The sequence below is a fragment of the Meriones unguiculatus genome, chromosome 15 (genome assembly GCF_030254825.1).
Source record: "Meriones unguiculatus strain TT.TT164.6M chromosome 15, Bangor_MerUng_6.1, whole genome shotgun sequence".
Taxonomy (NCBI): domain Eukaryota; kingdom Metazoa; phylum Chordata; class Mammalia; order Rodentia; family Muridae; genus Meriones; species Meriones unguiculatus.
The window spans coordinates 59,122,918-59,147,578 of NC_083362.1; the positions used below are offsets into that span (position 1 = coordinate 59,122,918).

General features: G+C 43.7%; 1 long non-coding RNA gene across 1 annotated transcript; it reads right to left on the reverse strand.

Annotated features, from left to right (window-relative positions):
• Positions 1 to 421: 421 nt before the first annotated feature.
• On the reverse strand, positions 422 to 11,744 carry LOC132648084 (uncharacterized). Its single transcript, XR_009586460.1, has 3 exons — positions 11,702 to 11,744; positions 10,747 to 10,988; positions 422 to 3,123 (listed from the first exon to the last, which is right to left on the reverse strand). It is a non-coding gene; the product is annotated as an uncharacterized LOC132648084 (long non-coding RNA).
• Positions 11,745 to 24,661: the final 12,917 nt, after the last annotated feature.

The following is a 24,661-nucleotide window of genomic DNA, read 5'->3' on the forward strand; positions in this document are numbered from 1 at the left end:
GACGTTCTGATTGCTTATTGTTGGGCTCTGTTTGTGGCTCCTAATTAAGCATTTCATTGAAAGTGTCGGTGTCTTTAGGCTTTATAAGCCGAGTCTATTAAATTAATTCTCCCCTAACTTAGTATGGTTTCACGTCTACACTTTGGTGATTTGTAAATTTTGTTAAAATTGAATTCACACTTAGGATGCTAACTAAATGGCTTCTAATAAATAATTAGAATAAAGAGATACCTACAGAAACCAAACCAATGAAAGCATGCCTACATTTTAAAGGAATTTACAGAAAACAAAATACATCAGACGTCAGAGTATAGGCAATTTAATCCTTTACATTTTTAAGAAAAATAGAGCAATGTAGTCAAACCATACAAGTAATATATTAAACCCTGAGGTAACAATTATTAAATTTCATCATGTTAGGTTTATAATGAGTTTTAATTTTGATAATTTTTAATTTACTTATTTATATTTATTTATGATTATTTTGAAGCAAATCGTAGATATTACATGTTGTCAATATAATTTCATATTGTAAATACTTCAGGACAAAGACTATGTTGTTAAGATATAATCACAGTATACACAATAACAGAGCCCCAGAAGTTGAGGGAAATTCTAAAATAAAATCAGGTATTCCGTTAGTCTTCATATTTCCTTAAATTGTCTTGGGAATTCTCCTCAATCACATGCTTTCTCTTCTCACCTCCTTTTGTTTTTAAAGGGCTGGAAAAATGGCTAAGTGGGCAAAAAAAATGGCTAAGTGGGCAAAATGTTTGTCATGCAAGTATGACAACCTGAACTGAAGTCCCCCAGAATTCACACATCTGTATTCTCAGCATTTCAAAGTAAAACAATGCAAAAGGAATCAGGATCCCTAACTGGTCAGAGAGTTGATATTTGTCTCTTTTACCCAATAGCTCCCTTCTTCCTATTCCTACTAAAACAGATCTTCCCTGAGAAACTGAAGGGAGACAATCATTAAGCAAGGAAGAGACACACCAGCCCCCAACCGAGGTATTGGGGGCGGGGTGAACAAAGGGTGATCAATCCCTGGAGTCAATTGTCTTTAGGACACAGAGAATTGTCTGCAAGACACCTGATCAAATTCTTAATGTGTGGGCATCCCGCAGGAATGTGTGGGCGGTCTGACTGAAATCTGAAGCAGCCGGAAAAAAGAAAACCAGGGAGTCAATCCAAGAGAATTAATTCATCCACCCTCCCCTCATTGGTTTGTGAGTGGCTGCACTTCTGGCAATTGGGAGCCATTCAGCATGAGGATCTGAAGTCCCTCTGACCTTACGTCCAAAGAAACTCAGATAATTGGTAAGTGGGGTCTCATGCCAGTAGCAGCATCTTTCCTCTACCCTTACCAAACTGGTTTTGACTTCAGTTTGATGTTACTTCTCCTAGTAAACACCGCATGAGATCTAGGAGCAGAAATCCAAGGAATGACAGGAACAATGAGAACAATCTTGCCCATGCCATGACATTTATCAACATTAAAAATACTATAAAATCAGCCAGGCATGGTGGCACACTCCTTTAATCCCAGCACTCAGGAGGTAGAGGCAGGCGGATCCCTGAGTTTGATTATAGTGGGTCTACAGAGCTCATTTCAGGACAGCCAAGGCTACACAGAGAAACCCTGTCTCAGAAAACAAACATGCTATAAAATCTACTCAACTGTTTTTCCCCCGACTTGCAGGCTGTGTTCCTTCTGCCACTGACTGTAAGCTTTTTAAGGGAAGAAATATGTTGCCCATCTGCGTATGCCCAGTTCCTACAAGGGTACCTGTCACTCAGTATGCAAGCCCTAATGGCTATTGGTTGAATGTATGTTGCCAGTCACTAATAAGTCTGCGGTAATAACGCGGCTGTTAATGAGGGAGAGCTAGAGAGCAGAGAAAAGACTCTCCTCTCTGATGGATGCCACACAGGTATTATGCTTGTCAGAAACACAGCACTGACCCAGCCTCAAAAGGTTTCTAGAAAAGGGGCCTTTGACAAGTCCCACCTTCACAGCCAGTCGTAGCCTAACCTCCTACGGCATCCGACAGAAAAGCTGAAACATTCCCTCCAGAACTCCTGGAAATTCCTATAGGAAAAAGGAGATGTTGATATGTCAAGGACTTCTGCCACGATTGCTTTTTCCCATCACTCTACACACAGGCCTGTCCGTGTCTTAGGAGTCTTCAGAGACCCTAAACCCTCTAGATGAGGACATGGCTTGAGAGTGGAGCCCTTTGCCTAGGCCTTTGCAGCAGGCCCCAGACACAACCCTTGAGTCCATCACTATCTTCTGTAAAGGTATATGAATCAGCATAGGTCCGGGCTGTGAAAACTGCATTTAAAAAAGAGTATCTTTGAATAAATGTGGCCTGCAAGACAGGAACTGTTTTCCTGGAAAAATCATTAGCTCAAAGCAAGGGATGAGGTTTGGCTCAGGTGTCTTACCAGGACTCAACCAGCCTCAAAACTGTGCTTGTTTCCTCCGAACCTATAACAGTAGCACCTGTGCTTTGTATCTTTCTGATAAAACAGGAGATTGGGGCGTCTTATAAAACATCCTGAAAGGCACACATTAGTTAACAGGCATAGGAGGAAAGCAGTAGATTGTAGTAAAAACTAGACGTAGTTAAATTCATGCACTTCTCAATTTTATAAATGTCTCAAAATATCGTGTGTTGCTTTTACAACCTAAAGAAAGTCACTCACGAGTCTTTTTGTTTTTTAACTAAGATTTCTGTTTTAGAAGATTTCTGTATTGGGCTGCTCAGCCAAGCCGTGGAAAATGCTCAGTGAGGGGCCGTTTCCAACTTCCTCCGGCGGGGAGAAGGGAAACACGTGAATCTCATCCAGCTCCTGGAAGGGCTGCCACACGGGCCCAGCAGCCAGATTTGTGTGTCCCAACGGGGCCCCACACCTGGGGCTCTCTTCTGTGGAGCAAGCGTCTGTTCGGTGCACATCAACTTCGGCATGCCGAGACCAAGGCTACTCCCCAGTTATTTCAAGCGATTCCTTGTTTGCACCATTTCCAGACCCCCCCCCCAGTGAACAAGCTGGTTTCAACCCTCAAACCCGGTTCCAGCTGGTTACTGCAGCGGGATTTATGAGAAGTCGCGTCTGGAGACAAGAGGAAAATATTGGGTAATTAGGGCAGGCTCTTCCAGAGGCTGACATGGTGTATAACCAGGCGACACTCTGAGGCACGGCAGAGACGGGGTCGCGGTACCGAGACTTGCCAGAACTACACTGAGCTCCATTCACAAAAACCACACCCCACGACCCGGAGCAGGGAGTGGCTCCAGGCCACCGGCACCTTTTCCAAAATGTAGCAACTCAGTGTGAAACCTGAAGGAGCCGACTTTCCCCCCTGGTCAGTGTCTTGTTACTAAAAGTGAAGCAAAGCTAGATTTGTATGACTGCCAGAGCTGGAAGACACCAGAGGGTTTGTATCCAGAGGGAAGTTCTCAAAAGCCAGGTCAGTGTCTGCGCGGGTCAGAGTCTGCGTCTCAGGAGACAAGCGTAAAACAGCGGAACTCCAGGATACTCATTCTATATCCCCCATTACCTATTCTGGATTCTGCTTCTAACCTGTGAGTGCCAGGCAAACTTATATTCAAAGAAACAGCTGTCCATCAAAAAATATATATATCTACAATTGAAAGTAATTCAAATCTATACCCAGTCTCTAAAGAAAAAGCCCAGGGGGTAGAGTCCATGTTTAATGCACACCAAGTTATCTTTTAAAACTCCATTACTTCCAATTTCTGCCATTCTCAATATCCTTCGCGCAGATGACAGCTGCTTCCTGAGTACTCGCTCTCCCTCCTGCCCTGAACAGACAGACCAAAAACTTTCCGTGACGGATGGCCTGTGTGGCTCCCCAGCTCCTCAGCCACTGTTCTGTCTCAGCTCTCCATTGCGTAGCCCAAATTCGTCTGGCTTCGGCGGTTATTAAAAGCTCCTCTCCCCTTCACTCATGCTCACCCCTCAGCCTTGGTTTTTGGTTTGTTTGTTTGTTTGTTTGTTTGTTTGTTTGTTTGGCATGTACAGGAAAGTCCACACTCTAATGAACCAAATATGAATCTTCAGCAGACAGGAGGGGCAGAAGACCGTGAATTCTAAAGCACTGGTCATTTCCTCCCTAGTGCACTAAGAGCCCATAGAAAACTTCATTTCCAGAAGGAGGCCACTGACCTAGCAAAAAACATACCTGTGGCCAGATTTCATTTGTGAATGTTCTTCTTGAGGAAAAAAAAAAAAAAGAAAGAAAGAAAAAACTTAAAAATATCCCTTTCCATCAACCAGCAGAAATGGCTCAATGTCTGACATTCCCACATTTTGTTCATACCGCTTGGTTAAATAAAAATCTATTCTCTGAAGAAGATAGACATCTCCATCACTGACTGCGGTTAGTGTTAGTGTTGTGAATTTATTTCTCATTAGCTAGCCAGGCAACCAGTGACAGTTGGGGTATTTGGAGTTGAGAGTAAAGGAGGAAAGAGTCTCAAATTTGAGGTGATCAGGAAGAAAGATCCAGAGAGAATATCCAACAAAACAAAGAAAGAGTTAGTGCACGAGGAAGAGGCAGATTCAAATATACAGTGTCAGACCCCCTGCTCAGGCCCCACCCCTCGGAGTAACAGAACTTGTCCCACAAGACCATCCCAGAAACCCAAAAAGCTGTCACTGTCTATCCACGGTGATTGCAGAGATGTTGTTTCGGAGCTCTGTGGTTTTCTCCTGAAGTCCTCAGTAGATCCAGCAAACTCAGCTTCCTCTCTCCTCCATCCAATCCCACCTAGGGCTCAAGACCTGGTCCTAAATGCTCCCCATATCCACCCTGTACTGTTATGGTGCTTCATCTCCTAGGCCAAATTTCACCCACTCCATGCCTGCCTCATTGCTTCTAGTGGAGACCAGACACAGTGTTTCCTGACACAGAAAGCTCTTGCTTCTCCAAAGTCTTTCCCATCTGAGAGCCCCATTCTTCCCCTAGTTGTGTCTCTAACTATTCACCATAAATCGCACCTGCATCTTCAGCCACTGAAGACTCAGTTATTTTGTAGTTGCACCCAGAGCCACTTTTACTGCCTGACCTCATGTAACATTTGCCAAGCCATTTCACCGTCGACTCTCTCGAAATGGTGTTAAGCGGGTGATGTAGAGAGCCAATGAATGAATGAATGCCTTAACATATGGCAGGGGAATTTGTGAGATCTGAACACCTGGTGGTTCCCTTTAGTGATATATGTTCAACAATAACAACAGCAGTCAAAACAGGAAATGCTTCAGGGGGTTGTTGTCCATTAGTCATCCGTCTTGAAGCCCTGTTATGACCTAAGCAACCTAAGTGACATTCGTTGCTCTTAAGGCCCCAGGAATTTGCACATTTTTCTGAGAGACCCATGAGCTGGAATTAGCTAGGGCAAGTTCCTCCAGAAAGCTGTGCCCTGTGGAGGCTGGGCAACTTGCTAAAGGTTGAATATAGCTCTAGCATTTGTTGTCCATGTGACCATGAGTTACTGAGGGTTTTCTTTGCCCCTTCTCAGTTAAGTAATATCCAATACTCAACAGTGGTCTCTTGGGTTCAAATAGATTATCAAACTCACCAGACAGCAGTGAGCTCGACCTTTGGCATTAGTTTATTAAGAAGTCTTATCATATAGTCTTCCTCATAGGAGTCGTGGCCATGGTCAACACAGTAGGATTCAAGTTTAAAGAGTTAAAACTGACATTATCCAAGAATTCTGTGGCTTACCAATGTTGTTGCCTCCTACTCTTGCCAAAGAGCTAGTAGCAGTCCTTGCAACAAAGTCCATAAGCATAATTTTCAGGTTCCCCCATTATAAGGACATGCCAATTGCAAGAATTTGTTTTTTTTTTTTAAGCCCAAAAATGTAACTTCTTAACACAGATTTGTGTGCTCTTGGTCTAGAAACAATGTGTAATCGGGGGGGGGGGGGGGTCAGCCTCACCATAGGTGACGTTTCCTGGCACCAGGGTTGACGATATCATGTCTGACTTCCACAGTAACAGTCAAGCAGTCTTCAGAAGTCAAATCACTATGTGCCGGGGGAATCTGATTTGTTTAACTCTTTTACCTACAAGACAATAATGGTAGCTATCTCATACCATCACTCCAAGGCGATGAATTAGTTTAATGTCCAGAGCTTAGAGCAAGTAGAGCACAGTAAATTGCTAAAATGTCAGATGTCCTTGATGTAGACTTCTGGAATCGACTGCATTTTTTTTCTTTCCAGTATAGGATGATTTTGGCTATTTCTTCAATTGTCTCAGTCACTGCTAAATATTTAGCCACTGCTAAATAGTTCATCGAACTGAACTTTTGCTGAGGTTGATCGGAATCCCTTTCTGTTGGCACCTATAGACTCTAGTGACCCCAGAGCAGCTGAATGAGGCACTACCTGAAACAAAGCAGTGTGAGCCAAACTGGTTCCCAGACCGCTCCTTAGTCTCAGCTGTCTAAAGCGGCCACAGGAGAGCTTGAAGCTTCCTGCTCACCCAGAATAACAAGGGACCTGGGGCTCATGTGGCTTCTAGCCCAGGGACTACGATTGTCTGTGTTACTGAGGCAGAAGCCACGTTACTCCACTAACCTTTTTCTGTGACTCTCAGTCACTGTGTTAGTGAGTGACTTCAGGGCAAAATGTAGGCAGAACACACATTTATGTGAAGTGTGGAGGCTGAACAGAGAAATTGTGAAAACAGCTCATCAGGGAGCAGGGAGCATGAAGTCAGACAAACAAAATCAGGATTTTATCCATGTAATATATATAATATACATAATATATATATTACCAGAACAGAGACTTTAATCCAGGGAGGAACAGAGGATAGTGAAATGTCCCTCCAAGAAGCCCTACAAAAAGCATATTCATTTCCTCCTGCCATTTTGATGGATAGGAATGATCCTATCAGCAAATCTTGTTCCTCTCCATCTCACTGAGGTAACTGTCTGCTGTGGAAACAGGATGACTCACTTTAAAGATTTCTCCTCCTGTCTCCTTTTTCTGGTCATGGTGTCTGGTTTTTGCAATTGATCATTCCCCCACCTTGTCCCAGATTCCCCAAATCCCTTACCCCCGCCACCCTGGGTCAGAGCTGGTTTCTATCTTCCTGCTCTGATGCTCTGACTAAAATAAGCAGAGCGAGAAACCAAGGTGGCTTTCTGGTCCTGGGGTTCGGCAAGCTGACTGTGCCTGTTCTTCCTGTTAAAGGAGGAGTTCATGCCTACACTCCAGGTTTATAGAACTGAAAAGACAGCTTTTTGTTTAAGAAATTAGAGGCGAGATGGATACAAGGAACGCCTGGGTACAGGCTAATGCCCCCAACTCCTTTCCCTTCTGAAGAGTCAGCATGGCACAGTCCACCAGCAAAATCCCCCCCACATTTGACTTCTACCGTGTTGTTAGTTATCTATTTCACTGCAAATTTATTCTCATTCATTTTTTTTCATAAATGCTTATTTTACCCTTTCTGGGTTCAATATACCCACAAAATAATGGGATTAATAAGCTGCTTTTATATTTTTCCTTCACTGCCCTTTCGCATCATCCCTGTCACACACTGGGAAACTGAGGCTTAGATTAGTGAGGAAATCGTCACACAGTAAGTGGTGCTACAAGAACAGGAACCGGGGTGGGAAGACTCCAGAACTTGAGTTTAACCTGAGTCACGCTCAGTTCGTCACTGTGCAATTAGACCCATCCCCCTTTTATGTTAGACTAACGCAAAGCCTACATGTTAAACCTGCTGCATCTTCTTGCACTGAACATCTAAAATCACCCCATTCCCCATTGGTTACACTAAAACACTGAGTAGAAAGAGCTTCCATCTGAGAAGACTTAACTACAGTCACTTTCCCCCTTGTCAACCACTGTCTTTATGGCTTTGAGCATACGTGTTGACTGGCCCGTTATGCCTCAGTTTCCCCACACTTTGACCACAGACTGTGCATCCCACAGGCTATCAGAGGGACTGAAGGAATCAAAGCACTACAAGTGCTTTGGAAATTATTAGTATTATTATTAATTATTATTATGATTGCCACTAGTCAGCATCATCCCTCTGATGATGAATACATGCTATAATTAAGGACACCACGCCCCCACTTTTTAATTACAGGTAGCCCTTACCAGTTGAAAAAAGAAATCTCTCATATTTAAAAAAAAAAAAAAAAGTTTTTATGTTCCTTTGTGCTAGAGGCTGTTGCTGCCACCACCAATCCAAAATAAATCACTCCATGAGGTAAGATCTGCTCATATTATTCCACTGCCTGATGACTTCCTGTGTATGACGTTCAAATGTGAGCATCTCAGCCAAAGGCCTATCCAGTCATTTCCCCCGATGCTTTACACTTTGCCGTGTTAAGCATCTGCTTCTCTTGGCCACCTGAGTTGTTGAGTTTCACTTTGCACCACAGTGAGGTCCAGGTGTCAAGCGAGGCTCCAGACAGTTTCTTTCCTCCGTGCCTCAAGAGAAGCTTGGTTTATAGCTCCATTTCCCCTGCTAGAGCTAGCGGGGAGGAAGCCCACTACAGATGGGCTTCATTACACTCAGTCAATGGCCGTAACGTTTTTTAAGGTAGAAGGCTGGGCCGAAGGTTGCATTCTCAAATTTTCAGCTGGGTCACAGCTGTAACCGTCGGAAAGAGAGATATGAATACCAGTCAGACCTCTGTAAACATCCAGTGACTCAACCGACTGTGAATCAAAAATATTTGGGGGGGAAAAAAAGCTGCAATTGTACCAAACATGTGCAGATTCCTTCCTTATTGTTATTCTCCAAACAATTTGGTATGACAACATTTACATAACATACACTTTGTACTAAGAATTATAGGTAAAGTGGAGATGGTTTAAATTACGCTGAAAAGGGCCGGAGAGATGGCACAGCCATTAAAAGTGCTTGCCTTCCTTGAAGATAACCTGAGTTCAGTTCCCAGCACCCCTGTTAGATGGCACATAAACAAATGTTACTCCAGCTGCAGGGATTCTGATCCCTTCTTCCAGCCCTCATAGGTATACACACACACACACACACACACACACACACACACACACAGTTGTACAATCAAACACACACACATAAATAAGAATAACAAATTTTTTAATCTAAAATATAGTAAACGGTATGCATAAGATATAAACAAAGACTTCACCGTTTTGTGAGGGACCCGACACTCACATCATATGTTAGATCCATGGTGGTTCTCCTTGGTATTTTCCTCTTGAGGTGGGGGGAGTTCCTATAACTTGAAATTGTATTAAGCTCTTACCCCCTGGGAATGACATGTTCTCCAGCCTAAATGTATAAATGTAGCAAAGGTTTGGTCTCATGTTATTTGTGCCCCTCTTTACTAACAATATAAAATATGAAGGAAAACAAGCCTTGTGAGTTGTTTTGATATCCATTTGTGGGAACAGTAAGCAGCAATTAGAAAAACTCTTATGTCACCAATACCTTTGGGGATTCTCTCACGGGAACCCAACAATCCTTCAATATCAAGTGACTTGAGTCTCTTGGAAAACACAGCTAGTGAAAGATAACCAAGAAGGAGAGAGAGAATTGATGTCATGAGGGAATGGGCTTGGTAAATAAAGGGAAGAGCCACCTCCTCCCTGAGGAATCATCTTCTAATGTTTATAAGTCTGTACATGGCTTCTCTCTGCGCCTCCTGATGTGGAACGAAAGCAATTCTCCTTTGAGATAATACAGGATGGATTATAGAGACCAGACCTTAAGAAAAGAATTTAAAACATCTTGCACAGACCCAGAGTAATCTGAGATTCCACATACTGCCCTTCACGGCTTCCATTCATAATACCATGCGGGCTTCCGTGGCTTGCAAACACCTCAGAAGGTGCTAGTATGAACGGAAAATGAACCAAGAGTACATGCAGGTTTACATTCTTTTCTGAAAGAGGATTTATACATCAGATGCTGTCTGTCAGTGTTTTCAGTTGGGCCCTGCTGGTAGTTCTCCTAAGACATCTCTAGTGCCTATCAAAAAACACCATCTTTATATACATGTAGACACGGACCCGATTGACTACAAGTAACCATTGTCATTTAGCTGCTTCTGAATTTCTAGTCAAACATCACTTTACTCCACAGACGTATCTTCCTTGACTCTGCTTCCCTCCCTCTAAGCCACCTCACTTGGGCTCACCAAGTATCTTTCCCCCTCTTTGCCAGCCACACCTTCCCTCTTCCCCAGGCACGCCCAGGAGCCCAGACTCTTCAAACTCCATCATGAGCGCGTCCCCTTGTATTGTGTGTTTTCTCCTTTGCATTGATCATTTCTTCTCTCCTATTACAAATTCCTGAAAAACAGACCACACCTCTCCTATTATTTCACTACAATCTGCTCCTCACTCTGGTGAGTCTGATCAGCAAAAGGACAGCTTCAATCATGCTGCTTATTCCTGTTCTTATGATGTTCTGATTATATCTGGTCCTCAGGCAAGGATGCCAGTGTCTGTGAGATGAGGGTGGGGTATGAATCCTGAAATGCCTTTTCAACTACAACTTTTTCAAGGCACCTTACTAATCCAGTGCTTCTGGCCCTTTTAATTAATAAACGATTTGAGAAGCCTAGAAAATTAAATCCTCTTAATCTCAGCATCGGGACAAAGACATTTATTTCATGGTTAGCTTTGGGGCGGCTTTGACCAAAATGCCCGACAGCTTCTGTGGTTTAAAGGAGAAAGGACTTACTTTGGCTCCTGGTTTCAGAGAATCCAACCCACGGTTAGTTGGTTCCTTGTGTAGAACGTCTGGACTGTGGGCGTGCGTAGCGGGCGCGCTTCTCTGCCTCGAGGCAGACAGCACACAGAGAGTAACACAGGGACCTAGAGTCCGTGGTCATCTTGAAAGGCACTTGCTCAGGGACTTCCCAAAGTTTTCCTGACTTCCTCAAATGGCGTCACCAGCTGGAGACCACGCCTCACCTCCTGAGCCTGTGGGGAGAATTCAAACAACACCACTCTGCCCCAGATGCCCAGCAGAGGGGATGGTGCTGACCACCTTCAGGGCGAGGTTTGCCAGCTTAGCTGTTCTTCCACGGTCTTGTCGATCTGTGCCCAGAAAGTCTCCCACAGACACTTCCCAACCTTTCCTTTACTGACTCCCTAAGAACCCCTGAGCCCATCAAGGTGATAATCAAGACGGTAGCCACCATAGGCACTCATACAGTCAAATTAAAATCAGATACAAGACTGAATTCAAACCATTTAAACCATTAATGAATTCAAACCGTTAATGAGCGACTCCCTGGCTCTCATTCTCTGTAGACTAAAGTTCCCCTGGCTTCAGGAAAAGGGATTTAGAGCTTGGTAATTCAGGTAACAACTCTGTCTTGAAGTCGGTTATTATACAAAGGCTTCACTTCCAACGGATGGAAGAAAACTGGAAAGAAGAAATTGTTTTTACCTCTACTAGAAAACCTGGGTTAGCTGTGTTGGCAGGAATGTGAGAGGAAAACACTGTAAAACATCGGCTGGTATGAATGTGAAGAACGCGGCACCTCAAAATACACAGTTTTAGCATATGAATAATTTTGAACTAAAAGTATCTGAGGAACAGAAAAGGTTGTTTACTTCTCCGTAGCTGCCTAAAAATAGATAAGTCTCTTCTTTTATAAAGTAAACTCATATTTTTAAAGGAAACTCACTTGTAAAGATGTCTTCTTCCAGCAGACAGCTCTGATCACCAGACTCTACCTGTGTGACAAGACAGCCATGTTTCCAAGCATTCTCTCCGCTCTACATTTTTATGTGGTGACTTTCAAGTCTCCCCTCAGCCCCCACCTCCATCCCATCACCTACTGTTCAAGAGTATGAGAAGAAAAATAACTTCTTTATTATTCATTCACCACAGTTCTTAGCCCAAACTCCCTACAATAAAAGATTAGCAACAGAAAACTAAAAAGAAACCTAGCATTATGTTTGCCACTTATACAGAGAAGAAACACCTTCCCCAAGGCCCCAAGTCTTTTCTCCTTTATTTAACTAAAATGTTTACAAGACTCAATCATCTAGCCATGGCCTTGAATGTTTTCTCTCTAAGAAACCTGTGCATAGTAAATAATAAACTGTTTTCTCGACATTTTGGTCAGGAGCCTTTAATGGCTGAGCCATCTCTCCAGCCCAAGTTTCATTTCTTACTCATCTCTTTTATCGGTTTGATATATGAGTCCCAATAATACAATTTAACAGATGAAAAGAAGCATCACCCATACATGTACTCGTGCAAGAGTAACATGTACGTGCTCTTCCTTTGACCTGACGTGTCTTCCCTTTTGAAACTGATCCATACACGATGAAATGTACCTGGAGCCTTTTTTATAGCTATAAATTTTCCTTGTAGATAAACTTCTTGCCTGTCTTCCAAATGTTTCCTGGGTCTTCAGTTTCCTAAACACAGTTCAAAATAATCCTTATGCTAAAGAGGAATATTCTAGAGTGACTTATTCTCGTCTGCTACAATCATAGTTCAGGATTGTTTGTCCCATTACCACAGTCTTTAAAAATAATTTTTATTCTTTTTTTTTTTTAATATTGGGTAAGTTCGAGTACCCTTCATCCCGTTGTACACACTGCTGTTAGATTTGAGGTACAGGTAACCCAGCCTTGAGCTGAACGTTCCAGCTGCTGATCTAAGATGAAGGATGGTTTTTTTTTGTTTTTTTTTCCTTGCCTCCCACAGGTTTGTATTTCCCTGTTTTCAGAATTTTAAATGAAACGTAACCATAAAGAAGGCACAAATTACTTAATCCACACCCCAAGAGCCAGACTCATTAACTTATATCCAAACCTCTTAGGTCACACCATGGTCATTAATTATACCTAGAGGATGTCGTAACGGACACTCTCACTATTCCCTGAAATGTCTTCCTGCCCTACAGGCCTGGGTCTTAGGATATAAACAATGACCTTCATCATCCATGTCTGCTTTCTTCCTTTGCATGGGCAGGAAAAGGCATCTTGAGTGGCTGACATTAAATCACGATTATTCAGCCTGACCTGGGTGGCTAGCTCACGTCACCTCAGCAGCCACAGCCTTTCCATCTGGTCCCATTGAGGAAATCTCAGCATCTCTCCTTCAGGACCACCTCTGACCTGGCATACTCATTACAGCCAGCCTCACACCCCAGGCGAGAAAGGAAACTCCAGAAATTGGGATCCCCTAGCCCCAAAGGAAGCACGCAGTAGACAGCCAGTAGTCAGCATTTGGGGACAGCCGGCAGCTCTGGTCCTTGTATCTACTCTCCCTGGAAAGGTGATTTTTACAGCGGCCCTGTTGTCAAGTGGAGATAAATTTCCTATAATAGGAATAGCAGCAGCAGACTGATATGATATTTGGGCTCTTCTGGAACAGCCATCCAGGGATATTCCAGCCTTACCGTTCTATCAGTTCAAGCAGAAGTTGATGTCTCCCGCTCCCAAGGGACCGCCTTCATCTTTTAATCACTTTTACAAGCAGCAGAGGACTTGAAAAGACCATAAGATAGCTGAGGCCATTGTCAGGTAGCCTGTGAGTGACTGACCACTGAGGAATTGAAGGGCTTCTCTGGGTCTGTTTTTCTCTCTCTGGCTTTTCTTCCCAGCCTTTCTGTGGTGTGGTTAAGCTGAACAATGTCTCGGAAACCCTAACTGACACATTGTCTAGGTGCTGGTGTTACAATGTTGAGAGGCATGGGGTAATCCGCTCTCCTCTAACTTCAGCATCCATCAAGAAAAGGAGGCTGCAGCCTTTACCCCACTCAATCTTGCTCAAGCACTGTGGACTCACCTACCAGAGGAGAAATGCTGCCGAGCATACAGTGTGAATTTCCATCTTCACATACCCAAAATGGTGACATGTCTGAGTCCTCGTGCAGTTTGAAAGGGAACAAGAAAAATCTGAATTGATTTTCACCTCATTCTTTACATGGACCAGAGACATAAATCATTCCATGAGCCAAACTCTGCCCTTCTCCTCTGACTCAGTAATCACTCTCTTAGTAATGTGAGATAACAAAAGTAGGCTGGGACCTAGGCCAGTTATTTGTTTAATTCATCTGGGAATTTGGAGTGTTATGTATCATTGATGCAACAACAATCTTTTTTTTTAATTAATCATTCTGAGCTGACTTCTTGAGATACTAGGTTTGATAGAAATATAATGAAACAAGAAGTAATTTTCCATTTTGACTTAACTTTATTGTTTTCCTAACTACTCCCATAAGAAAAAAAAATTTTCAAATTCTCAAATGCTCTCAAGTTTCAGACACAATTTTTGTCGCTGTGTTTACCAGAAAAGAGACCAAGTCTCCAGTTTCATTTTCCGCCACTGAATTTGCAGTAAGAAGATCCTAAACCAATCTAAAAACCTTAGGTATTTTGAATTAAAGTTAAAATTATGAAAATTGGTTACAATCACTCATCACGCCTGGCTCTTAAGCTATCTCCAATGAACAGATGTAATTTAGCAACACATTAAGTCCTTAGAGTTTTAGCAGTTTTAAAGACAAGTTTGTGTCTTCTCTCTCATTTTTCTTTATGCCAAATTGCTCCATTCTGTAGCATTAAAACCTATTACTATTATTTATCACAGATTTTCAAAGATCCAAATGTAAGGAGAGAACAGAAACCTGTTTGCCTACTGAAGGAGAGAAGGGATGAGAAAGATCAGAGCTGTGTAATTCAAAACAGTTGTTAGTGCTAAACCAGACAGCAACAAAAAGTAAATTCTCAAAGGTCAATTTTCAGCTTCAAAACTAAAAGCTAATTTTGTATGTGACCCCCATGGACTTGTAACCACGACTTCCTGACTTCGAAATAGCAGGATGGAGAGTAAAGCTTAGTGAGTAAGACTTGCTATAGAAGAATCTGAATTCACATCCCCAGAACCCATGTAAAAAGCATGTATTGAACACATACCTGTAATCACAGAACTGTATCAAGGCACAGACAGGAGAGTCACACTGGAGCTTGCTGGCTGCCAACATAGCTTCAGGTCCAGTAAGAGACACTGCCTCAAAGGAATAAGGAGCGTGATAAAGTGGGCCACTCAACATCCTCCTCTAGCCTCCATATATACACACACAGTAGCATACACTACCCTACACTACACACATACACAATAAATTAAACACCAAGCCTCCTCAAGTACGTCATTTTCTTGCTAAATACATGTTTCTATATTTTTAAGTAATTTTACTAATTGAAAATTTCATACATTTATACAATGTGTCTTTATCACATCCATTTGCTACCACCTTCTTCCAACTCCTCCTAGTGCCCCCTGCTCTCTCTCCCTCCCAATTCTATGTCTTCCTATTTTTGTTGTTATTATTAATAATTCCCCGGGTCTAATAATGTTGACCACCTATGCATGGTGAGGAGGGGGACACCAGCTGCAGCATGGGCAGAGTGGCTTTCCCTTCCTTACAAACCATCAACTCCATCCTCCACTGAGAGAATGCATGCTGGAATTTTGACTGAATTGATCTTGTTCAGATCTTGTGCAGGTAACCACAGCAGGTGTGAGTTTTGATGCTTGCAACAGCTATGTCGAGTCCAGGAGACAGCCTTTCACAGCTCTCCTCCTTATCTGCCAGCTCTTACATTATTTTTCTCCTACTCATTTATAATGTTCTCTGAGCATTGAGTGGGGGGGTTTCTATAGATCATTCATCCATAGTTGAGTGCTTTCTTTGACTAGTTATAAATTTTCTGTGTTATCTGCTACCCACTGCAAACAAGACCAAAGTTTAAAGCAACAAAAACTTATATGAATAAACAAAATTAGAAGACAGTTTGACAACATAACCATTTAATAAAACAACAATAGTAAGGTCCCCCCACCTCCCCTTTGTGCCTATGGTCTTCTTAGTCATGGCCTTTTGATCATGTTTACAGTACTAAGGATAAAATCTCTCCTGTGAAGTAGGCCTCATATCCAATTACGATGTGGTTGGCTACCCACATAACTGTCATGCCCCTATTATACGAGTTAAGCACATCTTGCTGGGCATGTTGGTATTTCTAGCATGCAAGGTCTATATACCACCACCTTTCAAAAACCCTCTGTTTCTCCTGCTTTTAAACAAAGAAAAGAAATCAAACCTGAATTTGGGGTATTTTTTTTCCAACTTGAATGAGAACATTCTGATGAAAAAGCTAAAAGTTAAATTTAACCACATCAACATGTTTAAAGGGTTCGTTTAAACAGATAACAATATTCGACAGCTCCAGATAGCAGGTGTTGGTATTGGGTACTCTTCCAAGAGGCCACTAGGGGAAATTTTTGATAGGGTAAACTCAGAAGCAAGGCAAAGTAAATATTTAATTGATTAAAGTGGAGAATGGTCTTATTAGATAATTTCAGTGTAAAATGCCTAGTTAGAAAGTAGTTAATGGTTCTCATTAGTTAAGCTCAAATTGTTTTTCTCTAGAATATGACCATTTATATCAAATTGCTTACAAATTCAGTTGGCTTACATTAGGGCCCTCCCATCCAATGTCTTCCTAATTAATCATTTTGCCTGTTGTTGTTGATGATGATTTTTAGGGGTTTTTTTATTAACTTTTTATTGATTCTTTCTGAGTTTCACATCATGCACCCCTGTCCTACTCATCTCCCCATTTCCTCATAGCCACCCTTTGCCCTTGCCAACCTCCCCAGCCCCAAAAATAAAACATACCCAACAAACAAACAACAACAAAAACAGGGCTTAGGAACCATCTCATGGTGGAAGCTGTGGTGTCACAGTGTGTCCCACAGCGTATCCCTCTGTCTGCACATCTTCCCTTGCAAATGTTCATTGCAATGAGTCACTGGTCTGGTTCATGATCTCTGGCTTCTGTGACACCATCAATAGTGGATCCTCATGAGGACTTTTCCTGGTTATCCTGTTGTTGCCCTGTGTCATGGAGATCCTGCGGCTTTGGAAGAGCAGGACTGGATCTTTCATGTGTCCCAACCATTCTCAGGTGATACAGATTTTGGGGGTGAGCCAATTCAGAGCCCCGGATCTGGACCTGGGTGGTAGCTAAGCTGGTCAGCCCGGTGGTTCTCCCTTATCCACACCACCAGGGGGAGCTCTCCAGCACTACTCCTGCTGGGCCACCCAATGCCGCAATAGGCAGGGTCCTTCTGCTCTCAGGCGGGCTCGCCTGCACCAATGCCTCCAGAGCCAGCTCCACTGTGTTGCCCAGTCAAGGTGTGTGGCCCACTCTCCCAGGTTCTACAGCCTGTGAGGAGCTAGGTCAGCTCTCCCACTCTCACACCTCTGGGGCTAGCTCACCCATGCTTTCGACATCAGGGCCAGCTCGCCCACTCTCATGACTCCAGGGCCAGCTCTCCTGCCTACTGCAAGTGGAAGGGAAGGAGAGGGCATCACCCCCACACCCAAGCCACCTCACACCAGACGAGTGGCAGGCCCAGCTCACCCACACCCCTGCCACCATGAACAGCTCCGCTATGTTGCCTGCGTCCCCACGTTCTCTAGTAATAATATGAGCCACAGACAGGGACACCAGCCACTACCACTGCATAGCCATGGACCCAGGCATGGCCCTCAGCTCCAGCTCAGGCTGGGAATTCATCAAGACCCCAACTGGCAGCGCTGGCCACTCAGGCTACCCCTCTTCATCCTCAAGCCTCCAGTTTCATCTCTCTTCATAATGCTCAAGCTGCTCCAGTTCTTTTTCTCTCTCCTCTGATCACCACATCCTCGCACGGCCTGCTGCTGGCCGTGTAGCTGGCGGGTCCCTGGGTGACATCCTCCATCTGTTCGTCGTGGGCATGGCCACAAGTGGGTATCTATGGCCTGCCTGTGCCGTGTGCCGGAGGGTAGGTCTGTGAGTTAGGTCTTGGTCTGAAGGTCTCTGTCTGTCTTCCTCTTCCAACACTGTGCTACCTGAATTTGATTTGATTTGATTTTTAAGAGTGCCAGGCATCAAGCTTGGATAAACAAAGGACTGCCATCTGCTTTGCCCCCAGCTGGTATAAGAACACCACCAACAAGGCATCTCTCTGCCTGATGCCAGGGCTGGGGAGGGATTTAGAATTTTATTTTATTTTATTTTATTTTATTTTATTTATTTTGAGATAAGGTCTCTCTATGTAATCCTGACTGTCCTGGGACTCACAGAGATCTACCTATCTCTGTCTTCCAAGCGCAGGGACTAAAGGTATGCGCCACCACACTGAGACTCTAATTCACCATATTAACAAAAGGAAAGAAAGTGTGCTCTGCCTGTGGGTTTCTGAGTCCCTCCTCTCCTGTTCCTCTTCTCCTGCTTCCATTTATCTAAGTGCTTCTCACTGTCCGGATTACACTAAAGACTACAATACCACTACTTCTTACTCTAATACCTAGCAAAGACGTAGGCCCACATGAAAACTAAAAATAATTGTGTGGGGGGATGAATGATATGCTTTTGGCCTTGAGTGAGTGCTGAGCTATAACCTTTAAAGATTTTTTTTTAAGATGTATTTATTATGCATACAATGTTCTGTCTGCAGGTACACCTACAAGCAAGAAGAGGGCACCAGATCTCATTATAGATGGCTGTGAGCCACCATGTGGTTGCTGGGAATTGAACTCGGAAACTCTGGAAGAGCAGCCAGTGCTCTTAACCTCTGAGCCATCTCTCCAGCCCCCTTTAAAGATTTTTTTTATAGGCCTACACATTATACCTCAAGATGGAGCAGAGATTAAACAAGGTGATATTCACCATAACTAATGCCTCAGAGATATGCCTAAATATCCACTATGGCTGCAGAGTTGTCTCCTTCTCTTTGTCACCTCACATCTAAATGCTACCTATGGAGCATAGCTTGTTGAATCTGTCTGGAAAGAAAATTGCAAGTCATTTTCTTTTCCTAAAAGCTCGGCCCATTGTCTAAAATAAAGTGAGACAATCAAACATATAAAAATGTTTTTTAAGAAACTATAAAAAAAAAATCAAATGGACCAAAAAGATTAGAAGGTCTTCTTCAATGGAAAACAGGGCATCATCTAAGTACAGGCTTCCAGGTGACTTGTTTCTGTGAGTTCTCTGTCTTTCCTTGGCTGAGCTATTTTGCAACTTTTAAGTTGCAAACTGAAAACTGATAATGGTATCAGTGGATATGAGAGATTCGCTGGCACCTCTGGTCTTATGTCCTAAAACAAAACATTTATGTCCAAAAACATGTTTTTGGAAAGTAGCAGGAGGAGAGATAGTGTAATAAGAAAACGATCTACTTTCAAATAAGGGAGTTAGGGCAGGGAGAAAGTTGAGGAGCTCAAACAGTAATGCTCTACAAAGGATGGAGCCTTTATGTCACATTTCCTGGGTTTTCTCGTTCATTTGCATAGTGTAGCCGTTCACACGTGTTCTCAACACAGGGTAATGTGTGTTTTAATACTATAATAAAGCACAGATCACCTTCAGACATGTACTGTGTGCTTCCACCAACCGTGTCAGCCAGTTCCAGCCAGCCTCTTGAAGGGTGGAAGCTGTGAGCTATCTCGCCTTCCTCTTTTCTCCTGTATGTGTTTCTCATTCTAGTTTTGGAGTGTTTACACAAGGTCCTCAGGACCTCTCCCTCTTCCCTACTCTCTGGCCCCAACAGTAAAGCAAATGACTTTTCTACAGGCATGAAAACAAATCTTGTCCTCTGCAAATACAATTGATTCTTAACCTCCCCCCAGCCCCTACTAAAGGACAAACCAATTTTACATCCATTTGTAAAATTATTACAGAATTACTTGATGGTTGTTTGAATTCTCCAAGTCCAGTATAATTCTCACGGTTCCCTCGTTAGTTAATTGATTAGTTAAATAAAACCACTAACATGTTTATTTTATATCTGAGACTTGTGATTATGTTATATTTTAAAATTCTTTTAGACTTACCTATTTTATGGGTGTGAGTGTTTTTACCTGCATGTAGACACGTGCATGGCTAGTGAACTCAGAGGCCTCCACCTGTGAGTGGAGTTACAGGTGATTGTGAGCTGCCATCTTGGTGCTGGGAACCAAACTCAGGTCCTCCGCAAGAACAACCAGTGAGGGCTCTTAACCACTGAGCTATCTCCCCATCCCCCTAAAAGTTACTCTTTAACCTTAAAAATCCAGATGACAGTACAAGTATCTTTACTTCCTTCACTTTAGAATCCACGGAGTCTGTCTCAGCGCCCCCCTTTCTAACCTCTGTCCTTGTCCTCCTCCCACTCCTCCTGTTATTATCCATTTACACTTACTGCAGATTCTCCAGCAGCCAGTTTCTTCTGAGGGGAGGAAAGAACACTCTGATTTCTCAGCGGCCTCTCAGGGTGGATAACAGCCACGGAAAAAAATAAGGCTTTTTGTTGCTTTATTGACATACATCGGACTGCAACGCCAATGTGTTGCATTACTTCCAAAAGCAGAAAATTCCCTCAAGAAACAGAGGGAGAGGTGATCTCCAGAGATGGCACAGAACATTTGCTGTGAGGATCAGAGTTTGGATACAGGTACCTGTGTAGCAAGCCAGGAATGCTGCGAATTCCTCTAACCCAGTATGGAAAGGCGGGCTGAGGCAAAAGGATCCCCGGAGCTAGAGGGCTTCTGAGACAGCCCTTGCTGAGAAAATGCAAGCCTCAGGTTCAGGAAGAGACCCTATTTCAAAGGACCAATGGTGACAAAGGAGGACACTCGATGCCCTTCTGGTGTGTCTACACAGGTACAAGCATCATATGTGCCACACGTATGCACATACATGCACACAGACACACAAATAAATAAGAAGTAAATTTGTTGCTGCTGTTGTTTCGAGACAAGGTTTCTCTGTGTAGCATTAGCTGTCCTTGAACTCACAGAGATCTGCCTACCTCTGCCTCCCAAGTGCTGGGATTAAAGGTGTGCACCACAGCCTCTCAACTAATTGTTCAAGCTTTTTAATTTTTGTGTGTAGGAGTGTTTTACCTCCATGCATGCCTGATACCCTCGGTGGTCAGAAGAGGGTGCTAGATATCCTAGAATTGGGGTTACAGAAGATTATGAACCTTTGTTGGATGCTGGATCTCAAACCCAGGTTTCTGTGTGTTGTTTTTCTTTTTTTTTTTTTTTTTACTTTTTTTATTTCATTAATTACAGTTTATTCACTTTGTATCCAAGCTGTAGTCCCCTCCCCCATCCCTTCCCAATCCCACCCTCCCTACTCTTCTTCTCCTATTCCCCTCCCCCAGTCTACTGATAGGGGAGGTCCTCCTTCCCTTCCATCTGACCCTAGTCTATCAGGTCTCATCAGGACTGGCTTCTTTGTCTTCCTCTGTGGCCTGGCAAGGCTGCTCCCCCCTCAGGTGCTGGTGAACCAAGAGCCAGCCACTGAGTTCATGTCAGAGATGGTCCCTCATCCTATTATTGGGGAACCCTCTTGGACACGGAGCTGCCATGGACTACTTCTGTGCAGAGGTTCTAAGTTATCTCCATGCATGGTCCTTGGTTGGAGTATCAGTCTCAGAAATAACCCCTGTGCCCAGACTTTTTGGTTCTGTTGCTCCCTTTGTGGAGCACAACAAAAGTTTTAACCACTAAGCCAGCTTTCCAACAAAAGCTTTAATGGCTAAGCCAGCTCTCCAGACAGTATTTTTTTTTTTTTTAAGAAAGACTGAGTAGCTAAAAGCTTTTCTTCCACTCTGGATTGCTTTTCTTTTTTACTAAAACTGTATGTTACCAACTTGCTTTTTCATTAATGTAAATGATTCCTATGGAGCGACTCTCTAGGCTTTTGCCCTATCTCTTTCAGGTCTTGAAATGAGTCATCGTGTTCACATTGTTCTATTTGCTGGGGGTTCACACTCCTCAAAGAGCTCACACCTTTGAAAAGACCACCCCCATGTCAGTGAGCAGTTTGACTACGCAACACTTTAAAATCCTGTGCATACTCAGTGAAACTGACTAAATAAATAAATAAATAAAAAGAGCTATTGGACCTCCAGCTACTTAGCACATCTAAGGATCCAACCTAGCACTCAAATCTAGGAGCCTGGACCTCTTTGTCATCTAGTTTTAAAAAAAAAAACATCCTCAGACCAGTATCTGAGTACAAAATAGTAGCTCTCAAATCTCTCTCTCTCAAACGTCTGGCTAGCAAACTCCTAGACAATCCTGGCCTTGCGGTTGACAACTCAAAACAAAAATATAGTTAAGGATGTATCCTCGTGAACATTTAATTGGTTGGGACGCCCTGTACTCAGGCTCGCTATTTGGGGGCTGTTCAGCCTGGCGGGGGTGCCAGGGGGGGTGACTACTTGGAGAGAAGTAGGCAATTTCTCTCCCTGCCTCCAAGAGTTTGTCAGCTTTCTGAGTAATTTTTAAAGTGCATGCTAGACCTCCCTCCATTTCCAAGCGCTCGGGCTTCGCTAAGCTTTTAAACTTTCTATTTCATTACAGTACAAACAACCCTACAAGGCGGCCTCCCGCTTCTCCCCTCAGGCTACTCGGAATTATTCATACCCAAGGTCTACAGAGGAACAGCCTTGTGAAGGAAAAAAAACAAAAAAACAGGCTAAGAAGTGAAAGCAAATTAGTAATCCAAACCGCCCTCTCCCTGCCTGTCACTGGAAGGCTTTTGGTGTCTCCTTCCACAGTCAAGGGATTTTCTGAACCAGAGATTAAAGGATACATTTTCAGAGCTCAGAGGACAGACACTGAAGAAGCAGAGCCGAGCGAGGCAACCAGGACATGCTGAGCATGTGCAGAAAGAGTCCAGGGTGCCTGCTGGGTATGTTCTGGAATTCTGCCCCTACTGGACGCAGGCCTTTACTATTTTCCAGTACGCCCTGCAGGGTGGGAGTCTGAGAGTAAAGAAGAACGCTAAGCCACTAACGCTGCCCTTGGAGGTGTTCTAAACTTTAAAGCAGAGGTCATCAGTCAGGGAGATCTTGCCCCGTGACGATATACGAAGGTGTCTGAAGGATATATTTTATGGTCACAACAGTGGTGGCATGGCTGATGCCGCTGAGCGCGTCACGAGGCACTCACTGAACAAGGCCTGCAATGAAGAATTATGGCCCAGAACGCCAATTAGGCTGAGGTCTGGAAAGCTCTGCCATTCAGAGTTTACACAACAACAACAGAAATTTGGGAAAACCTCTCCGGTTCCCCGACCCCTTCCTCCTCTCTTACGCAGGCAGGCACGTACACAGAGAAAGGGGGCAGAGAAAGAGGGATCGCTGTCTTCAGTGACACCAGACCTGTGCATTCGCTTGTGGTTCTCGCCTCAGAAAATCAGACTTGATACAGTCCTCTGCCGTCATCCTCTTGAAGGCCCAGTAACCCGGGAAAGTGTTCTGCTTTCCTTTTTCCCTGGACCTGAAACATACAGAGCCAGGTGCAGCATGGGAGATGCCACCATTTACTGGAGTTGACCCGCGCGGTCACCACCACACTCGCTTGCTGTCTTGGAAACCTCCCTTTGGGCTATATGAGAGCTGACACGAGAAAATGCGCTAGTGGTGAATTGCTATGTAGCTGCAAATTTTTCTGCCTGTCAAACTGCCCAGAAAATCCACACAGGGCACAGCGTGGCATACTTTCAGTGGCTCGCACAGCATAAACAGCATTCTCAAAAAGACTCCACAAAGAAACCACAGGGACAGTAGAGAGGGTCTTCATTTCTACCCGGGGCAACAAAAGTCAATTCCAGTAACCCTTGCAGAGGAAACAGGAGAAGCCAAGGCAAGGAAATGAAATTCACCTATAAACTATCAGTAAACCCATGAATGTGCTGAAAATTACCCCAATAAGGTAGGAGCCCTCTTAACCTTCTTCTTAATCGCTCTCAGTCTGGTATCATGGGTCCATCAGCAGCAGTGTGGTGACATTTGTGAAGGGATATGTGACCCTACCCACAAAAATAGATATCCTTTGGTTACAGTACCAGACAGATCCCCTAAAGCACGCCTCGTGCAGAGGAGCAGAGAATCCCTGCTCATATACCTCTCTGAGGTGTTTATATAAAGAGGGTGGGTGGGTGGGGGGAGATAGGTTCAGTTTTGGAGAACCGTACAGTTGAAAAGACTTTTGCAGAGCTCCGGACACCTGGGTGGAGAAGTGTGTCCATCCGTGGTCTCTGCTGCCATCTTCTGATGGGCCATCCTTCATGCTGCCATTAGCATCTTCTGCTAAGGAGTTGGTTTGGAACTACATCCACAAAGCAAATGGGCTTTGAAGAAGAGCATCAGAGCACAAATCATACTCACTGTCATATTAGTAAACAGCTGAGAACATCGATAATAATTCCTGATTGTGTAGGCAGTTCTACTTAAAACGGTGCACAGAGAAAAAGCCGTCAGTGTCTGAACGGGCAGCCTGGACTCAGCTGAGGACTCTGGAGGGACAGCAGGACAAGCCTGTGGGGAAGGGAGAGGACTGGGGCCAAGGAAATGGCAGTGTAGCTCAACCATTCTTTAGAGGAGACTGTCTACTCCTACAAAGGAACAAAAACAAAACTAAAATCATGGGCCCGCTCTTCCAGATAAAATAAAAATACAGTGAATGTCCATTCTTCGACAACAGCTGATTCCTTTCTTCAAAATAACACAAATTAAGGCTGGAGAGATGGCTTAGACAATGAAAGGCTAGGCTCACAATCAAAATGACGCAAATCAG